Source organism: Heterocephalus glaber, unplaced genomic scaffold (assembly GCF_053883595.1).
Source record: "Heterocephalus glaber isolate CG9 unplaced genomic scaffold, H.glaber_assembly_v1.0 deba00001442, whole genome shotgun sequence".
Classification (NCBI taxonomy): domain Eukaryota; kingdom Metazoa; phylum Chordata; class Mammalia; order Rodentia; family Bathyergidae; genus Heterocephalus; species Heterocephalus glaber.
Window position 1 is genome coordinate 13,353,459 of NW_028258296.1, and position 19,583 is coordinate 13,373,041.

General features: G+C 44.1%; 1 protein-coding gene and 1 pseudogene across 13 annotated transcripts in view; both read left to right on the forward strand.

The window, feature by feature from the left end:
* LOC147827604 (nucleolar GTP-binding protein 2 pseudogene) overlaps nt 1-16,418 on the forward strand; it is a 35,499-nt pseudogene extending 19,081 nt beyond the window's left edge. Inside the window, exon 1 of the transcript XR_015451938.1 lies at nt 1-16,418. This exon is cut by the window's left edge and continues 19,081 nt beyond it. The product of XR_015451938.1 is annotated as a nucleolar GTP-binding protein 2 pseudogene (transcript).
* Ak5 (adenylate kinase 5) overlaps nt 1-19,583 on the forward strand; it is a 210,815-nt gene that overhangs the window by 162,131 nt on the left and 29,101 nt on the right. The window lies entirely within an intron of this gene.

Here is a 19,583-nt window from a genome sequence, read left to right on the forward strand (position 1 = left end):
AAGTCAGGTTTGGCTTGGTTTAGGTTGGGTTTGGTTTGATTGTGTTTTGTTTGTGGTACTGGGGATTGAACCCAAGCCCTTCACCCTGAGCTACATTCTCACCCTTCTTTTTATTTTATGATTGATTGATTGATTGATTGATATCTGGGATCGAACTTGGGAACTTGTGCTGCAAGGGATGCGGCGGCACCACTGAGCTAAATCCTGGCCCCCTTCTTTTTATTTTTTATTTTGAGATGAGGTCTCTCTAAATTGCCCAGCCGAGGCTCAAACTTGTGATCCTCCTGAGTGATGGGATTACAGGTGTGCCCCACGGCACCTCGCTGGTAAATAAGGTTTTTGTGCCACTGCCTACAAGCGTCATCAGAAGTGGGGAAGCTGGAGTGCCTGGGTTTTCCTCTCAGTTCTGCTCTTGATGGCAAAAGCTGTTGGTGGTCTTCTGGGGTGACAAGACAGGGACATTGGAGAGAAGCAGCAGTCAGAAGGGTGCCAGTCTTGCTTTCCCCAAATGCTATAACAACAGTACCCGCCACAGATTCGGACAGCCAGCTCTTCCTGGCTGTCTCCACCAGCTATGGGGAGTTAGAGCTGATTGATTTTGCAAGAAGAAAGACAAATCCCACTTTTAAACCTTATAAACTAGTAAGGGGTATATTTTCACAATTCTTGACTGCTGAGTGAGGGGTATCCTTGAGATTTTCATTGTAAATATTGAGTATTAAACAGTGATAGCGTATCACTGAGGTTGCCGATTTTGAGCCACATGTTTAATACATTTTTAATATTTCCACACTCAGAAGACATAAAAGTAAATGCCTCATCTCTATGCGTGTCAGGCACAGCCCATCACGGGGAGATAGGAGAAATCTTTGCAGGAGGAGATGAGAACCGATAGCATTTTTATTTTAAAGCACGCAGCCATCCTCCAGGGGTTAAAACATAATGAAGGACTGAGCAGAAAGACTGTTTGCTTTGCTTCTTTTCAAGAACCTCATTATTCTTTCCAGACAGGTTTGATAATTAATTTCATGGGCTCCTGTGACATCTTATTAACTGGAATAACCTTGAATGCCATGTCATTTTGAAGGTAAAATAAAATATTTGTGATAACACAGTAGTGTCACTGCCTAGCAAAGAGGAGGAGGTAGAAGTCACCATCATCTGGTGTCCCAAGGCCTTAAAAGACAGGAAGCTATTGCTACCAAGAAACCAAATGGCCCAGGGTGCTCACGTATTTACAGAAGGAAGAGGGGCAGAAAAGAGAAGGGGAATTTGATCCCCAGTACAAAAAAAAAAGAGAGAGAGAAGTAAGGAGTGCAAAAACCTGGAACCCGTCTAGTAGGAAACCCAGACTCACACAGTCTTGAGTGTGGGCAGAGAGGGACGGGAAGAGCTTGCCCTGGGGAACAGAGTTCCCGTCCACCCACTGGTAAGGCTCTCCCTCCTCGCTGTAGGCCCTCATTTTAGTTTTCTGTTGGATCCTTGTTTACTTTTCTTTTTGTTTTTTTAAGACAGGACTTTGCTATGTAGTTGAGCCTGGTCTTAAACACTGTGTAGCCCAGGCTGCCCTCGAACTCATGACGATCCTCCTGCCTCAGCCTTCCAAGTGCTGTTCCCCACCACACCCAGATTTCTTTTTTCTTGTTTGTTAATTTTCATTTTTACTAGTACACGTTTGCAGTATGTAATGACTATATTCTGCATGGGGAGTCGGTAGGGATACAGAATACAGCATAATTCGTTTTGCATCTCCTTCTCAGCAGTTGTGGTTGGAGCCAGTAGAGACTGAAGGCCTGGACTCCTGGCTGGGTTTCGAGTTCTGGTCAGGGCTCTGTGCTGTCCCCACACCCACTTGCTTCGCTTTCGTCTTGGTTTCCAAACCTGTGAAATGACAAGAAACAGTGTGAAGATTAGAGAGTTAATTATGATCCAGACACTCTTTCAAATGCAAAGCACCATTTCCCAAAGTGCTTATGTCCTCTTTTGAATTGAGATGGAAAATGTAGAACAGCTTTACCACCCAGATTTTAGGACTGCCTTAGAAATAATGTTAAATGATCACACAAAGAGCAAGAAAATAACACAAATAAAGAATTTACTTGGGATTTCAGTGTCATCTTGGAATTGTCGCTGGAATTGGCAAATTATCCTTATCCTTTTTTTTTCAGTACTAAGGATTGAATCTAGGGGTGCTCTACTACTGAGCTACAGTCCTAGTCCTTTGTTGTAGTCAGGGTTTGCAAGGGAATAGATTTAATACAGGACACATCATTTATAGGGTTATTTTATAATATCTACCCAAAAAGTCAAATGCAGAGGAGCACAAGAAATCTGTCCATACACTGGAAACTGGAAGAGTCCAGCCGAGGGCCTGGATCCCACGGCAATGTGTCCTGCAAGTCCGTATAGAGGATCTGCACTGGGAAGGCCCAAAGGCCAGTGGTAGAAGCCAGAAAGCCTGCACCAGCAGTGAAGGATTTGTCCTGCCAGGCTGAGGGATCTGCACTGGAGCCAGAAAGTGATGCTCAAGGCAAAGACCAGAGCTTCCCTGAGGAGAACAACAGCCATCCCTGGTGACAGGGAGGGCCCAAGCTCCTCCTCCGACAAGGAGAACAACCAAGTTCTCACAGGAAAACCAGCCGGTGGCAAGCTTCTCCAAGAAAATCAATAGCCAATGATCTTCCCCTCCGGTTCTCTTTTTATGCCATTGGCAACAATTCTCAGGTGGGTCTTCCAGGCCCAGAACCACACTGACTCAGATCAGCTGGGCATTCCAAATTAACCATTAGTTAATCCACCACACCCTTTTTATTATTTTGAGACAGGGTCTGACTAAATTGCCCAGGCTAGCCTTGAGCCTGCAATCTCCTGCCTCAGGCTCCCACTAGCAAGGATGACAGGTATGCGCTGCCACACCTAGCTAGATCTCCCTTCCTTTTACCAGCACTTGCTCCTGTCTCTACTGCAGGATTTAGCACAAGTTGAGCCTGTTCATGTGTCGCTGTCCCCAGTAGGTTATACCAGGAGACATGAGCAATGCCTATCTCGTGGCAGCTTCTCGATTCCTTGCATGATGCTTGACAAATCAGAAGAAAAATATTTGTTCCATAAATAGAATGAAGAAGAAACTCAAAGGGAAGTGCAGGGAAGAACTCTGACTCTCAGTAATCTATAAACAGAACAGGAGAGAAGACAAATTCAAAAGGCAATTAAGATTTTTTAATTTATATACAATGCTGGGATACAGCCATACACCACCATGCCCAACTTAAAAGTTACTTATTTTCAAAACAGGATAACTAGCATGCTAAGGGACCCACAAACTATCACACATACAGACATATGGGAGAGTCTGGATGTACCTAGATGGAGCAGAACATTCTGTGGAAGGCATAAAGAGAGCGCTAGGCACTTGCTGGTCTGTTCCCAGTGTGGATGGCGACTTATGGCCTTGTTCTTGTGGCTCTGTTCCCAGTATCCTGCCCAGCACCTCGCTGCTGCATCGCAGGTAACCATGCAATGTGGAGATTTTCCCATTTGCACAGCCTGAATCATAGCAGGAGTCAGACTTCTGTAATACTGTGTAAGACGGAACCGAGCCTTGAGCTGGAAATTACAAAGAAATGCAATTCAGATCAGTAGGTGAAGAACTGTTATCCAGCTGAATACCTCTTTGAAGAGACTCCAACAAATTCTAGGCAGCCATTCCTCAGGGATGTTGAAAAATAAAGAGATTTCTATACAGAGTGGGAAAAGTACGTGCCTTCCAAAGTCCTACTGGTTAAAGGTGTGTGTCTGTGTGTGTGTGTGTGTGTAACAAACTCCCACCACCACCATCCCAGAAATACCTAAACATCCCCCCTGGCCTGCTCAGTACCTGAAATCCTTCCCCTTGGGAACCCCATGGGGTGGATATTATCACTAGAAGTCCTCTCAATTTTTATGATTAGCTTGTATTATTTAACCAGATGTAACTCCCACCAAATATAATTTCAATCATCTTAGAACATTGTTAATTATTCGACCCTTTTTTGCTTTGAATTCAGACCAGTAAAAATCATTGTATTATTTAATATCAAGAATTGATAGTTTTTGTTCAAGTGACAGCCATGTTGGTATGTTGAGGCAGAAAGACACTAAGTCTCACTAACCCTCGGCCCTGCAGCAGGAATGGATGGGTACGCAGTGCTGAAGACTGTTGTCTGCGAAGGTCAGACTGCCTGGTTTGCATTCCGATTCTGCCCATTGTGTGCCCCTAGTTGTATGGCCTTAAAATCCTCTGTGCCAGTTTCTTATTTGCAAAGTGGGAGTTTTTCAAGGATTCACTGGGATAATATAGAACAATAATTATTAAAACATACTGAGTATCTACTCCGAGTCAGGCACTATTCAATTATCTTAACCCTCACCAGAGCTCTAAGTTTCAGGGGAGACTTAGAGATATTAACCAACCCATCTTAGATCAGATGGCTGAAAGGTGACAAAGATGTGACACAATCAGCTCTATCTAGTAGAAAAGCTATGCTAGGAGCTGGGGATTTAGCTAAGTGGTTCTGCCACCTGCCTCGCAAGCTCAAGGACTTGAGTTCGATCCCTGGTACCAAAAAAAAGAAAAGAAAACCTGTGGTCATAACTCCCACAAAACAAGATCTCCTAAATTAGAAGGCTGCTTTCTAACCCTGCATCTATGAGGGTTTTTTAGGGCAAGAACCTGGAGGAATAGCAGTGATGATAGCTGATTTCTCAAGTGCTTCCTGTTTTGGGCACTGTTTCAAGTACTTTATATGCATTAAACCGTGGCACAACCTGAATAAGGTTTTATTTCTGTTCCCATTTTATAGATGGAGAACCAAGGCCCAGACATGTTCAGTAATATATCAGGGATTCAGCACTGGTGGTGTGACTTTACCGAGTTTTCACAGATGGCAGCATGTCTACTGCAGGAGAGTCCTGGCCAGGGCAGAGGGCTTTCAAGAGCTGGGTACCCCATTCAGCTCCCAGCTCCAAAGGAAGACAGTGTGGGCCTGGAAGGCATCAAAGGCAGTCAGTGCCCATTTACCTCTTCCTTGGTTTTTCTAGAACCTCCCACAAGATCAGAGCAGGAGTGAGCCTAGAGGAGCAGGCACATCTGGTGTTACTAGGGCTGAGGCCTTTTGTTCCTGCTTTCATCTTTAATTTAGAAGCTTGATGGCTTGTGGGGGGCACACCTGGTTCTAAACAGTAATCTCCACAAGCCTCCTTTCAAAATCACTTTGCTTTTTCATTAATCTTGTCTGGGGAAACCAGCAGAGAAGCCAAACTAACACTTCCAGTGCCTGCCATATATTCCTAACCTTGGAGAAAGTCAGTCAGCAGCTTTGATCAAGTGCCCATCCTGTGCCAGAAGCTCCCGTGATCTGGTTTAATCTTCACCAGGACTCTGGGAGAATACCATCCCCAAGGTCACACAACTAATAATGTCTTCACTCAAGTTCATGCCTTTCCAGTGAGCTGTTTGGCCGCCCCAGAATCCATAATGATCCTCTCCCACCCAAAACACAACAAACCAAGCAAAATTAACCGGCTTGTATTTTATTCTAGTATTTTCACAAGAGCTTATCTCTTCACATGCTTATAAAAGAAGCAAGCCATATAAACAGATGTCTAAAATGGCACAAAAAATCAGAAGTGTGTGATTTCTTGACTTTCTATGCACAATGTACTTCCATTTCCTTGCTATTTTCTTCGACTTCATTACATTTTTCTTATTTATAAAATCAACACTACATGTTTTGAAAAATTATAAAAAATATGAAGAAGAAAATTAACATTAGTATTATAGAGTGTTTTCTTGACCAATAAATAGTAAATAAAGTTATAATCGGAAGGGAAAAGGGGAAATGTTGATCAAAGGGAACAGAAATCAACAGAATAGTGATTGCAATAAAAAATAATGAATGCACTATATATTTCAAAATTGCCTAAACAGTAGAATTTAAATATTTTCTTTACAGAAGGAATTATAATTACACGGGTATGGTGGTGCACTCCTGTAATTCCAGCACTTGGGTGGCTGAGGCAGGAGGATCACCTCAAGCTCGAGGACAGCCAGGGCTACATAGTGAGTTCAAGACCAGCTTGAACTACATAGCAAGACCCTGTCTCAAAAAAACAAAAGAAAGAAAGAATTAAATTATGTGAGGTAATAACTTGTTCATTAGTCTAATTAATCATCACACTTTGTTAACCTAAATCAAAACATTACACTGTATTCCATAAATACATACGATTATTGTCAATTAAAAATAAAAAATATTAGGCTGTCATGGTTTTCCTCAGGATACCCGCCCTGCTTCCTCCAGGGTGTGCTTTTATCTTACTTTTACTTGGCCCAGACTTGCTCTGCAGAGCCAGTTTCTCCCCTTGCTTCAGTTTTACATTCTCAAATCAACTTTACCACTGCTTTTTGCTCATTTTATTCAAAAAATAAGGAATTTTAAATTATAAACAGATTTTCACTTAATGATACAAAATTTCCCATGTTCTCGAGTAATCCATGTGACAACACATTTCAAGGGCCATGTGAAATATAATTCTGTAGGAGTGCTATAGGAAGACTGCAGTTGTTTTCGTCATTCCCATGCTGCAGGACACCGAGTTTTCTGCTCATCTTTTTACTGTTATGAATAATACAACCCTGACCCATCATGGCTCCATTTCCTTTTCCTGAATTTCTGATTATTACCTTAGGGTAATCAGGACCAAAGGGTATAAAGAATAGTATTGTAATATTTCCACCTCTTTGGAATCAGAAATACTTGAGTAATAAAACAAGGATTGTGGATAGGATGAAGGATTCTGAGGAGGAAGATTTTTTAGATGAGTCTGTTTGTTTAAATTGCTTGAAATAAGACCTGTCAAACGAGGTCCATGTTAGCCCTGCCTGGCTCAAGGTGCAGAGGACATTAAATGCTAAAATCTCTGCCATCCACTGGATGATGAGCCAGTCTTCCCACATGCCAGCCACCTGGTATGCGCCTCCAGATGAGCAGCACCCCCCCCCCCGTTTTTCCTCAGACACATTAGCTCCACGCTCAGTTCTTCCTTCACACTATCACTGGGTACAGCCAGCTGCAGGAGTCCCCTGCCTTTCCACTGAAAACACCCCAGACACCGTGGCGGCTCCGTGCACACAGGCTCCCTTGAATGCTTTCAGCTCGCGCCCGTGACATCTCGATCTCATGGCATGATCTGCAGAGGAAGCGCGTCTGCAGGGACAGAAGTTTACAGAACAAAGCTGGGAAACAGAAGTAAATAGAATTTCCATAAGCTGTTTCAGAAAGAATAAAAGCTTTAGAAAATGGTGTTACAAACACCATTTACCCCTATTCCAAGGTAAGAAATAAAACCTTCCAAATAACTGAAGGCTCCTTCACACCTGCTTTACAGTCGTACCCTCTGGCCCTGCTGAGAGGCTGCCGGTGTTCTGAATTCAAGTTTGTCCACCTCGCATCTGTCTTTGTATTTCTACTGCATACATTGGATGTATCCAAAATGCAGGGTCCAGGGTGAGTGCAGGTACTCTGTTCACTTCTCTCTCTCACCAGCATCTAAAACAATGCCTGGCACATGGCAGGTATTCAAGAAATAGTTACTGACCGTTAAATAATGTATTCCTAACCAATGTAAGGAAAGTTTTGTGTTTTCAGTCCCCTGGGAATTGCAGTACATCTGTAGCCCTCTGCAACTTGATTTTCTTCTTTGGTCTACACTGCTTGTGTAACTCTGCTTCATGCAATTTCATTGCTGTGTAGTATTCCAGTCTCAAACTGGAACCCGATGAACTTCTCTGTTCTCATGGTGGCCAGCTGGGTTGTTTACAATTTTTAATGTGTTAATTTAGTGTAGTAAATATTCTGATTCTGATACTGTCTTCTTGTTAAATCAAGTAAGAGCCTCTCTGTGATAAATAACGGACAAGGAAGTGGGGAGGGGCTGGCTCAGCCTCTGCTGAATGAATGGGGCTCAGTGCTCTGGACATCAGCTCTCTCGCAAGTCAAATGAATCTCCTGGGCCTGCCAGCCTTTCGATGGGCTGTGCATCTTTGGCTTCATTATATATTTCCTGACCTCTCTCACTAAGCTGATCCTTTCATGTATTTAAATGGAATGTTATATACAAGAGGTAATTGGATGTATGAAATTATATCACTTCCAGCAGTCATACTCTGTTTGGACTATATATATATCAACTCTAAATTAGAAACTCCTTCAGCACCCTAGGATATTAGTTAGAAAGGACTCTAGATGTCTTCTGTGTAGCTCTTCTGTATTTTTTAAATCACTTTGGTTCCTTGGCCCCGTCCTTATAGATAACAGGAGCTTTATTCTTGGTGGTGGGATGGGAAGATCTCCAGGATCTTACTGACGTCTGTGAAGACTCACCTGATCCAAATGGTTAGAGGAAGAGGCTTCACCTGATCCAAGGAGGTGTCTAGTCTTCAGCTCTGTTTGGTCAGTGTGGGATGCTAACTGTCCAAACGCATGTGATCTGCTCAAAAGCTGGCTGCTCCGTTTGTAGCCTCCACACAGCTGTGAGCAGCTGGACCACGGGCAGTCAGGACCCTGCCCTCCACCTGCCACACCCACCAGAGGGCTGGTGTTCCCTGGAGCTGTCTCGTGTGCCTGGGGCTCAGTCTCCTCCGTTTACAAACCATTGCCCCTTGGCCCTAGAATATTCTCGCTCTCCCCAGCTGGAGGAGGGAGTGTTGGCTCATTCCCATCGCCTCAAAGTGCACTCTTAATCACACTCCTTCTTGAGCCATGTTGCTCTGTTCATACAAGAGCCCCACTCCCCCGAAGGCAGAAAACAAGACACGTTGACTTTCTCATCACATATCTGGCTAGCTTTATTTCTAGAGGCTTCGCTCACCTTTGTCGGTTTTTCTTTGCTCTGAAAATGACTGCATTCACATAACATTATTTACATTTTATAGACTATACCGTAGCTATCTTATTGACTTTATGGTTTCCAAAAGGATTTAATTGACTTCCCAAAATTAAATTAATGTTTATCACCAAAAAATTCTTCATCTGGTAAAGTCTAATCGAATAGATAACACTTCTACCTGTAGCTCTTCTCTGTGGAATGTTGTAACTGATTCCATCCGGCACACACGTGATCAGATGACATTAATCTTACACACTTCCTTGAGTGGGTCCAAGTTACCATGTAACATTCTTTGTCAAGCTTTTTTTTTCCTCCTGGAGTTTAATTACTAGGCTCATTTTCACCAGGTGTTAAGATCACAAGTTTCACCTTCACTCTGGGCAGAGACCTTGAGCAGGCTGGTCAACTGCACCGCCCTCCTTTCGCTCTATGGTGAGAAGCTTCCTCCACTGCCTGGCAGGGACGCCCACCTCTGCCCTCTGAGCACTCAGTATGTCGGGCACTTAGCTAAGTCCCTTGCACATTTTATCCATACCGGAACCCTATCTGATCAACATCATGAAGCCCGTTTCATAGATAAGGAAATTGACACTCAAAGTGTGAAATTGCCTGGCCAAGGTAACACACCTAGTCCATTTTCAAAGCAGGACTTTAACTTTCTCTGACTCCAAAATTGCTGTGGTATAAAGATTTGTGTACTCCCAAAATGTATGTTGAAATCTAGTCACTAACAGGAGGGTGTCAGGAGGCCTTTAGGTCATGAGGGTGGAGCCACCATAAATGGGATTTGTGCCCTTACAAAAGAAGCCCAGGCTCTCTCCAGCCATTGTATTTGCTGATGCCTTGACCGTGACCTTCGCAGCCTCCAGAACTGTGAAAAGTCAGGTTCTGTTGGTCACAAGCCAGCCATCTGTGGTATTTTGTCCTAGCAGCTGGCATGGACTAAACAAAATCCAACTCTCAAACCAGGCAAGGCCACAGCTGACTCGAGAGGCCCCTGGGGAGCCGGTAAAACTTGCCCAGATCCAGGCCCAGCCCTCAGGATGCTGAAGTCATTGTTCTGGGAGTGACAGCTGAGCAAAATTCTATTTTAAAAGCTCCCAGGGGATCCTACTGGGCCCCTCCAGTGAGACTCACTGTCTTAGGCAAAGAAGCTGATGCAGGCTGAAAAAGATCCTGTGCAAAAATAGAGCAGATCGAAACCACAAGGGGCAGTGGTTTCCAAAATGGAAGACAGTGTGACTTCAAATTAGTTGAAACGTGAAGAAAATGTGCTAAATCGTGAAGGTGAATTGTGCCGTTTTGAGGTTCCCACACTGTCATTCAGCTCAGAAGTGCCCAGCAGTGTCTGTTGGAGAAAACCCCAGAGAAGACTGGAAAACACCAAGGCATTCCTCAGTAGAAAGGGTGTCTTACTAGCTTTTAGGCGGCTATAAAGGAGCTTTGAGCCCTGTGAAGATATTTTGGGGGTATTTCCACCCCTGGTCTCTCAGGGGCAGGCTGCAGCTGTCCTCTCTGTGAAGGGAGAGGTTTTGTGTGGAAGTCGGGCAACTGACTCTCAGGGCTGCTTGGGTCTCTCATGATCTTTTTAAAAAATTTTTCTTTTTGAAATGTTTTTATTAGTACGTTTGCTATACAAATGGATATGTTCACCCTGGGGAGTTGGTGCATGCACATATCGAATCTTAATCCTTTTAACTTCCCCTTTCCCTCCCTCCATCTCTAGCTTCCCTTCCCATTTGTAAAAAGTCTGTCTCGCTTCTTCCTTTCATCCAAAGCTGATGATCCCACATCCTGCTCCCCACAGATGGAGACTGTCAGACCGCCCTTCCCGCTTCCCTTGCAGCCTTTGTGGAGGCCAGTGAAGTCCCTGTGTGTGCACCAGTGTGAGCCCCTCTCTGGACCTGGGGTCTGATGACTTCCTCTCTCTTATGTCACTAGAACACATCCTGGAGAAGCTTCCTTTAGAGCTTAGGAAGTGGCCAATATATCCATCAGAGATGAATGGACAAAGAAAATGGTATATTTATGCATGGTGGAGTACTACTTTGCCATAAAAAAGATAAGCTATTGGAAAATGGAAGCACCTTGAGACCATAATGTTAAGTGAAATAAATCAGACATACAAGCTTCAGTATCGCGTAGTTTCTCTTATATAAGAAACCCAAAGTATAAAGAAATTAAAGTGCAAAATAAAAGAAGGAAAATAGGAAACAGGAAGACAGATCTTTTGCAAAAGGGAAAGAGATCAAGAGATGAGAAAAGATGAAGAAACAGAAAGGGAAAGTAAAAAGAATTAAGTTGTGTTATGCTCATGCACAAACTCCACAATGAGTGTAATCGTTATGTACTGTAAACATGTATTAATAAAAATTTTTAAATTTTTTTAAAGTCAATGGAGGGCTGGACGTGGTGGTGCATCCCTGTAATCCCAGCACTCAGGAGGCTGAGGCAGGAGGATGGCCATGAGTTCGAAGCCAGCCTGGGCTACATAGTGAGTTCAAGACCAGGCTGAACTACATGGTGAGACCCTGTCTCACAAAATAAAAAAAAAATTTTTAATAAATAAAAGTCAATGGAGGGTGAAAGGTTTTTCACATTTGCTATTACTGAGTGGCTTTATTCTTTCCTCGTACTCTCTGATAAGTCACCTGGGTCTAATCCTCGCATGGATGTTAGTTTTCCTGCAGACACTGAAGGCGTTGGGCCTTTGTTGCCAGCCAGGCCAGGCTGCAGAGTCTGGCACTGTTCCGAGTTAGCCGTATCACTGTGACTGTCTCCCCACCTTCGGGATGTTTGCAGTGTCCTTTCTTCCAACTGGGGTCTGAAGTGTCCTGCAGGGCCCCTTCATGGACCTTGTGGTGTGAATTTTCCATGTGAGGACTCAGGGCTTCACTCGGGGACATTTCACAGTATTTTCTCTTTTCTTCGCTCTTTTTCTGTCCTCAGCTATTCCTGTGCCTACTTTTTAGAATCTCACTTAAGCTTTCTGAATGGATTCTTCCATTCTTTCCCCCTGTTTTCTGCCTTAAATTTTCTACTATGTTCTGCTTTCTGAAAAATTCCTTAACTGTTTCTGCTGAATTTATTTTATTTTATTTTTTTGATTGTTTGTTTTGTTTTGTTTTGTTTTGCTTTGCTTTTTGGTACCGGGCATCAAACTCGGGTCCTTCCGCTTGTGAGGCAAGCAGTGGAACCACTGAGCTAAATCCCCGGCCCCTGCTGAATTTATTTTAGCCATCATATTTTTCATTTTCAAGAGCTCTTTCTTCTCTTAACTGTTCCTTTCCCACACTATGATTTGTAAAACATCTTACAGATATATCTTTCTGAAAATAATAATGGTTAGATTGCTTTCTTAATTTTCTTCATTATCTGTATTTCCTTTGGGTTTATTTTGTGTTTGCTTATTTGAGACTCTGTCTTTTGTGTGTTTCCTCCTGAGTGTTGAGCTCCAGGGTGCCCGTTTATACCAAGATGAGGCAGGCGTTGCGATCAAGCAGTGGATTTGCTTCCTATGACAAGTTACCGCAGACTTCGTGGCTTAGCACAAGTTTATCATCTAACAGTCCTTGAGGACAGATGTCCTGAAGTCAACTTATCAGCAGGACGACCTTCCTGCTGGAGGCTCAGGGGGAGGATCCATTTCCTTCTCTTTTCCAGCCACTGGGGGTTGCTGTGTCCCTTGTTGTGTCCCTTGGCCTGTGGCCCCTGCCCCTCCTGCCATCCTCAAGGCCAGCAGTGGCAGCATAGTGTGTGTGTGTGTGTGTGTGTGTGTGTGTGTGTATGTGTGTGTGTGTCTACTTCTTCCCTTATATCTCCATTCTGACAGTGACTTCCTGCCTCTCTCTTTAAGGACCCCTATGATTACACTGTCCTCAGATAATCAGGAAAATCTCCCCATCTCAAGATCCTTAATCACCCTTGCAATGTCCATTTTCCTAATAAGGCACCATGCACTGCTTCTGAGGCTTAGGAAGTGGACATCTTTGGCTGAATAGGTAGGCAAAGACTGGTCATTTCCCCATGGAAGTCCAGCGACAGAATGCAGAGATTTCCCTGTCTTTTTCCAAGCAAGTAACTTCCTGTGTCTCCCCTAGGGAGCACGATCCTCACTCTTGGTTTCATTACTATGAGGGGAGTTGGTGAACAGTTTCCCCACCAACCAGGTTTCATGTGCAGCCTCTAATCCCACGCCTGAGTACTAAGACCTGGAGTCTTTGTCTTCCATATCTAACTTATTCCTTCTCTCCAAAGAGCCCAGTTAGCCTACTAAAATATTGATTGAATTTTATCACTCTTTTCCTTAAAACCTTTTCCTGGCTTCTCGCTGCCCTTCAGAGTAATTTCAAACTCCTTACAAGTTCTCAAAGGCTCAGGCCTTTATTTGCCTCCCCACCCTGTAAAATTCTCCAGGAACCCTGCGAAAGCAAGCTTGGGGACCTGTCATTGCCTGTTCACATCTCTGAGTAGCTTGCCACCACCTCTACCTGTATGCTGGAAGAGCCACAAAAGTAGAACCAGGTCCATCTTTCCTGGTCCATTAACCCAGTTATTCTCAGGCCTGGGAAAGCATCGAAATCATCTGGGTCAGAAGATAGGGTGTCAGACCCCACATGTGCATTTGCTGATTCAGTGGGCTGAGGGTGATCTGTACTGCTAACAAGTTCCCATGGGTGCTGATGGCCCAGGGACCGCACTTTGAGAACCACAAGTTTAACCAGTACTTAGGAGCATCACTCACTCACCCCGCAGCGCAGCAGTGTGGTGTGTGGCACACAGCATTAGTGAGCAGTGGCCGCCATCATTCATAGAAGGGGTGGGCATGGGACAGGAAGCGGTGCTAATGCTTAGCTCCGCCTGTTTCCTATACAAGGAAATAGTTGTGACTAAACATCTGTGACTTCTCAATCATTAAAATACACTTTATCATATTTTAAAGAAATAGGGTTTATAATCTTTTCTTTTTATTAGTGCATGTTTCTTTAATGTAATGCAGTACAGAACCTAATGTAGTACAGTCTAACATCAAGGGGAATCATTGGTCGTCGGTGAAACCTGTTAAGCTCTAGATCTTAAGGTCTTATAATGAGCAGAACATCACTTTAGGCTCAAGATACATCAAGTACCTCAGAAATATGAGGTTCTAGAACTTGGGTACAAATTTCACTAATAAAGGAGTCATCAATACAAAAGATAAAGAACATTTTCAAATAGAAGGACTATGTCTAATGGATGCTAAGAAAGTGAATCAGACCTTACAAAATGGGTTGCCATAGTCACAAAATAAGCAAAGGTGAGGATAAGAGATTCTGTTATTTCCAGCATCATAGTGAAAGGGAAATCAAATGAAGGGCACTTAGAATAATAGCAAGTGTCTCAGGAAATATACAAAGTGAGACAAAGAAAGAATTAATTTTTGTATGTAAATCTACTCCTTCCTTCTTTTCACAGGAATCTGTAATCAAACCCAGACCACGATTGGAACATGTAATCATTTGTTTGTCCACAAATACTGGTCCCAGTAACAAGGAAAAAAAGGTCATCTCACTGTGTTTGGGAAGTTCATTTGCCCATCCTGAGAGCACACTACTTTTCAGCCTGGTTTAAAATGGCTCTGAGGGCGATGAAAACGTTCTAGGCACATTATTTGAGGAAGTGAAATTTTCTTTGTAGAAGGACAAATAGTAGTCTTTAGCAAAGTGCTTCTGAATTTCTGCTTTTAGGACTATTTATTTTTCTATAACCTCTTATCCTATTCAAAAGTCGTTGACCCGAGGGTTCATGGTCTCTATTAATCCACTTCAGAATCTTACAGCTTCTGCTCATAAACATTACAACTGCCACCCCAAAAGATGAGCAGGCCGAGGGACTCTTGCACTGTCCTCACCCAGCTCATGTAGGCCTCGCACATTCCAGGTGCTTGACAAATACTTATAGCTGCACAGACAGAGGGACAGATGGACGCATGGATGGATGGTGGATGAGTTGGGTGTGAGCCGTCAATTTTCTGTTTAGTTTTTTACCTTGAACAGTGCTTGTTCATTGTTACAGAAATTATGTGATCCTTAGAAGGAAAATCATCTACCTAAGCACCCAGGGTTAAGCACATTATGTAGCATTTAAATTTTTATTATAAATTCTTGTATAGATTTTTTTTTGGTACCAGGGATCGAACTCAGGACCTTGCACTTGCCAGGCAGACACAGTCCCACTGAGCTAAATCCTGGCCCTTGTATAGATTTTTTATAAAAATGAGATCACAGTATACTTGCTGTGTAGCTACCCATCTATTCATGTAATATTTGTGACTCTTTTTCAATATTAATAAATATGCTTCTTTAGCGCCATTTTTAATAACTATAAAAGCAAAACATTTTTGCTTTTTGGGTATTTTATAAGTTTCCTAAGTCTCAATTTCAGAGTCATAATCAGTAAATATAGTGGTATTATTCTCTGTGCTTTAAAATAACAAAACTTGGGGTCGGGGATGTAGCTCAGTGGCACTGTGGCTGCCTGGCAAGCACAAGGTCCTGAGTTCGATCCCCAGTACCAAAAAAATAAATAAAATGAAATAACAAAACTGAGCTCATTAAAAAAAATTCTTGAGATTGGCTAAGAAGATAATTATTACTAACATGAACCCTGTTTTAATGAAGAAAAGTCACTTGTGTCAGTTCCGTATAAACGAACCTCTGCAATGCTGAAGGTTATCTTAAAAATTTTTGTGACTAGTTTAGTTATGTTGCCATATTTGCAAGTTAGCCTGGAATTCTACTCGTTATGGCATACAAGGAACCCACATTCTAAAGGGATCATCATAAACATGGGTTAGGTGAATGTGGATTAGTGGAGTATTTCAGAGATGCTGTAGTCATTGGAGGAGACCTTCATCTTTCCTCTTAATGTTTGTGGGTGGCTGGTAGCTAGCCCCCTCCTCTCTCCTGACTCCTGGCAGAGGGAAACATCCCCAGAGCCCTGCCTTCCCCTCCTGGGAGGACTGAGCTGGGGGCAGAGCTCACACAGTCCAGTCACAATAACCTTAGCTCCCACCGAGCACTTCATGTTTTTTGTACATCATCGCATTTGATTCAAGAAAATGTCAACACGTCAGTTCAACAAGCACATACTGCACATCTCCCAAATGTCAGGTGCTGCGTAAGATTTGGGGGCTACAAAACCTAATTAAGACTCACTTAGTCCTTACTTTCAAAGACGTCACTCTCTTGGGAAAGACGAGTTCTAAAAATGTTCCTTCATTATGTGAGTGTCTTAGTTAAGATTCTTTTGTTTGCAAATCACAGAACCCTGTTCAAGCTAACTTCAACAAAAAGGCAAATGTATTCTAAAGCTTTTGGAACCTCTCATAAAACCAAGGAAGAGTGCACCTGAGCCCTAGAGATGAAGCAGAATCAGATGCCGAACAACCATTAAGATTTCCCTCCGTTGTTTGTCTGCTATCTTCTATATATTCCCTCATTTTTCTCTCTTTGCAGGCCCTCTGCTAATCACATTTGCATTGGTCCAGCCCACAGGAGGCCAGGCTGTCTCGGTCTGAATTCCTAGGAAAGGGTGGCGATTGTCCAGGCTTGGTTCAGGCACACTCCTGTCTGACCCTCAGCATGATTGCTGGGAAGGGACCGGTAGATGTCTGCTGCGTTGAGAAATTATACAAGTGTCATCTTACACCCACCTCCTGTGTTCAAGGCTCTATACCAGATGAAAAACTGAAGAACATACAGGCTGGGGATGAGCACGATGTAGTATGCCAAACTCCCCCCGCCCTCGAGATGACATGTCTCTCATTCATGGAAGGGAAGTGCTGCCACTTCCAGGTCTCCTAGGGAAAGAGTGCTGACACTGGGCCAGAAAAAGAAAGCAACAGCTCAAGATTACCTTTCTAAAAATCTTGTTGTGACTTTCAGTAGAGGAAAAATATGTATCTGCAATTCATTGAAGGTAGTATGTTCTGAGTTACCATGGCAACTGCTCAATTAAGTGAAAAAATGAAATAAATGGACTCTAGTTGCTCTTGAGCTTAACATTCTTTTTTAAAAAGGAAAAAAATATAATATGTTTCATGAGGTCTGTTCCCCAATGCTTTCCGAAGACTTCGCATTTCTTCGCTTTTCATTTAACACGCAGGGCCTTGCAGCCAGTCCTTGGGGTTGTCATCAGAGTGCCATTTGTGATCAGTCACCTCACAATGCTCCTGGATAACATTTGCTTTCATCCACCTGCCACTGAAGGCCACTTGGAGAGGACTGTAAGGTTGGGGTGGGGCCGGTGTGGGAGGAGGAGGGCTGGGAGTGGGTTCTAGCCCTGGATGTGAGCCCAGTCTTCCCGTATAACGTAGAACCGTAAACCAGAGGCTCTGCTTTCCTGAAGACGTAAATAGCTCCTGCCTGGCATACTAAGAAGCAGAGGGGATAATGGTAACGCCTTGCATTCGTGCAAGGATTTACTATTTGCAAAATACTCGTGATCATCTCATCTCCTTTTAGCAACCACTCTCTGCAGGGGCCATTTTTCTCACATTAGCACCCCCCCCCCCGCCCTGCTCCACCCGTGCACCCGATCTAGAGTGATCTCTACAAAAACACCAGTGACTGTGTGGCTTCCCGGCCAGTGACTCGGGTGTTTCCCTGCTGCTCCTAGGACACAGCCCTCGGCCCCCACCCACTGTGGCTCTGCGCGAACCCGAGCACGCTAGCGAACCTCCTTCCAGCTCCCGACCGACAGCAGGCCACACTCAGCGACAGCTCAGTGCTTCTCCTGGGACACCGCGTGTCCCCGCCGCCCCACCCTCCTCGTCTCCCTTTGGCCAGCAGGGTCTGCTCCCTGACCCCAAGCCAGACCAGAACCCCTGCCCTTCTTTTTCTAGAGCCTAGCATTCCATAGGCCTCCATTTCTAATATACGTTTATTTATATGATCAAAGCCAGTCTCCTCAAGTAGACACTAAGCTCTGTGGGGACAGGACCAGGCCTGCTTGCCTGTGTCGCCTCCCGTAATGCCGGCACATGGGGCGTCCGGGTTGGGGAGCTGCTCACCCCAATTTCCACGAGCACACAGAGGTCAGACCTAACCCGCTGCTTTCTATCCACTGCCGCCTGGCACTGCGGTGAGTAGAAATGAGTTACATAAAGCAGCACCTGCACTGGAGTGGAGATCTAAAGACAAGCTGGTGCTTCCTGAGAGCTACTGCCCACCTACACCGGAAGTGACGTCAGGCGTCCACTGTCATTCCTGAGTGGCAAGGCAGGCGGGTCTCTGGAGCGCCCTCTCGTGGGCTGAGGCACCAGCTCTCCTGAGAGCCGGAGGACCGGGCTCAAATCCACTCTCAGGGACACAGCCCCTGTCCTCCCCAGCTTGTTTTCTCCCTTTTCAGTGGAGGCTCGGGATTCCTCCTCCTCGGGACTAATGACCATATCCCAACAACGAGAATCCCCTTCCCACGCCTGAGCCCCATGATTATGCAGCCCCGCGGCTCGGCAGCCACTAGAATAAGGGCAGGGAGCCCCTTCCAAGTCCAAGCTGATGTGCAAAGGAAGGTAAAAATTGTTTCTAGGAAAAGATAATTATTTTGCTGGGGGCGGGGGGTGGCGCACATCTGTTATCTCTGCACTCAAGAGGACGAGGCAGGAGGATCGCCACAAGTTCAAAGCCAGCCTGGGCTTCGTAGTAAATCCAAAGCCAGCTTGTACTACATAGCGAGACCCTGTCTCAAAAAAACCCCAAAATAGTAATAATTAATAGTAATATTATTTTAAAGGACACATGTAGTAGTTCACAATGGTAATTCCATACCTGACTTTTTAATATAAATATCGTACTAATATGTCAAATCCATGGCACGATCTACCTATTTACTCCTCTTTAGAACTATTAACTATTTTTATTTTTAGAGGTATAAACAGATTTATTAGGCAGAAATGTAGAAGTACACCCTGGAACACGGGGCTGGGGAGGGAGACTCTATGGTGTGGATCTGGGAAGATGGATGTGTTTCTGGCAGTGTAAACTGTGGCATTTGTGAATCGGTAGGAAACTGCCCTTGTCTTGCTTTGGAGGAGAAAAGGTGCCCACCCGCAGAAAGATAAAGGCGCATTTTACAGGTGAAAGGCATGAGCCGCACCAGTTTTTTTTTGTTGTTTTCTTTTTTTTTTTTTTTTTTTTTTTTTGGTACTGGGGATCGAACTCAGGTCTTTGCACTTGCGCAGAAGGCGGCGAAACCGCTGAGCTAAATCTCCGCCCCCCACACCAGTATTTTTTGATGGGTGATCTAAGAGAGAACCTAATCTGTAATTCTTGTTCATACAAAGAAAAGACACGAAATAGCGTTGGTGGAAAGGGTTGGTTCCAGCCTTAAAATATCCTTGTTGTCCTGTAAAGAGCGGCTGCACCTCTGAATGACACCGTGAGTGTGCATTTGCCAAAACTGTAAAACTCCAACCTGCCCCCCCATACTTTATTTTCTCTTCTGGATATTAAAAAAGGGAAAAAAAAAAAAAAAAGGCTGGGGATTTAGCTCAGTGCCATCACGTCTGCCTCACAAGTGCAAGGTCCTGAGTTCGATCCCCAGTGTGAGAAAAAATAAATAAATAAAATGGGAAAAAATCGGTCAGATTTCACCTCAAGGCTCTCCACAGGTGG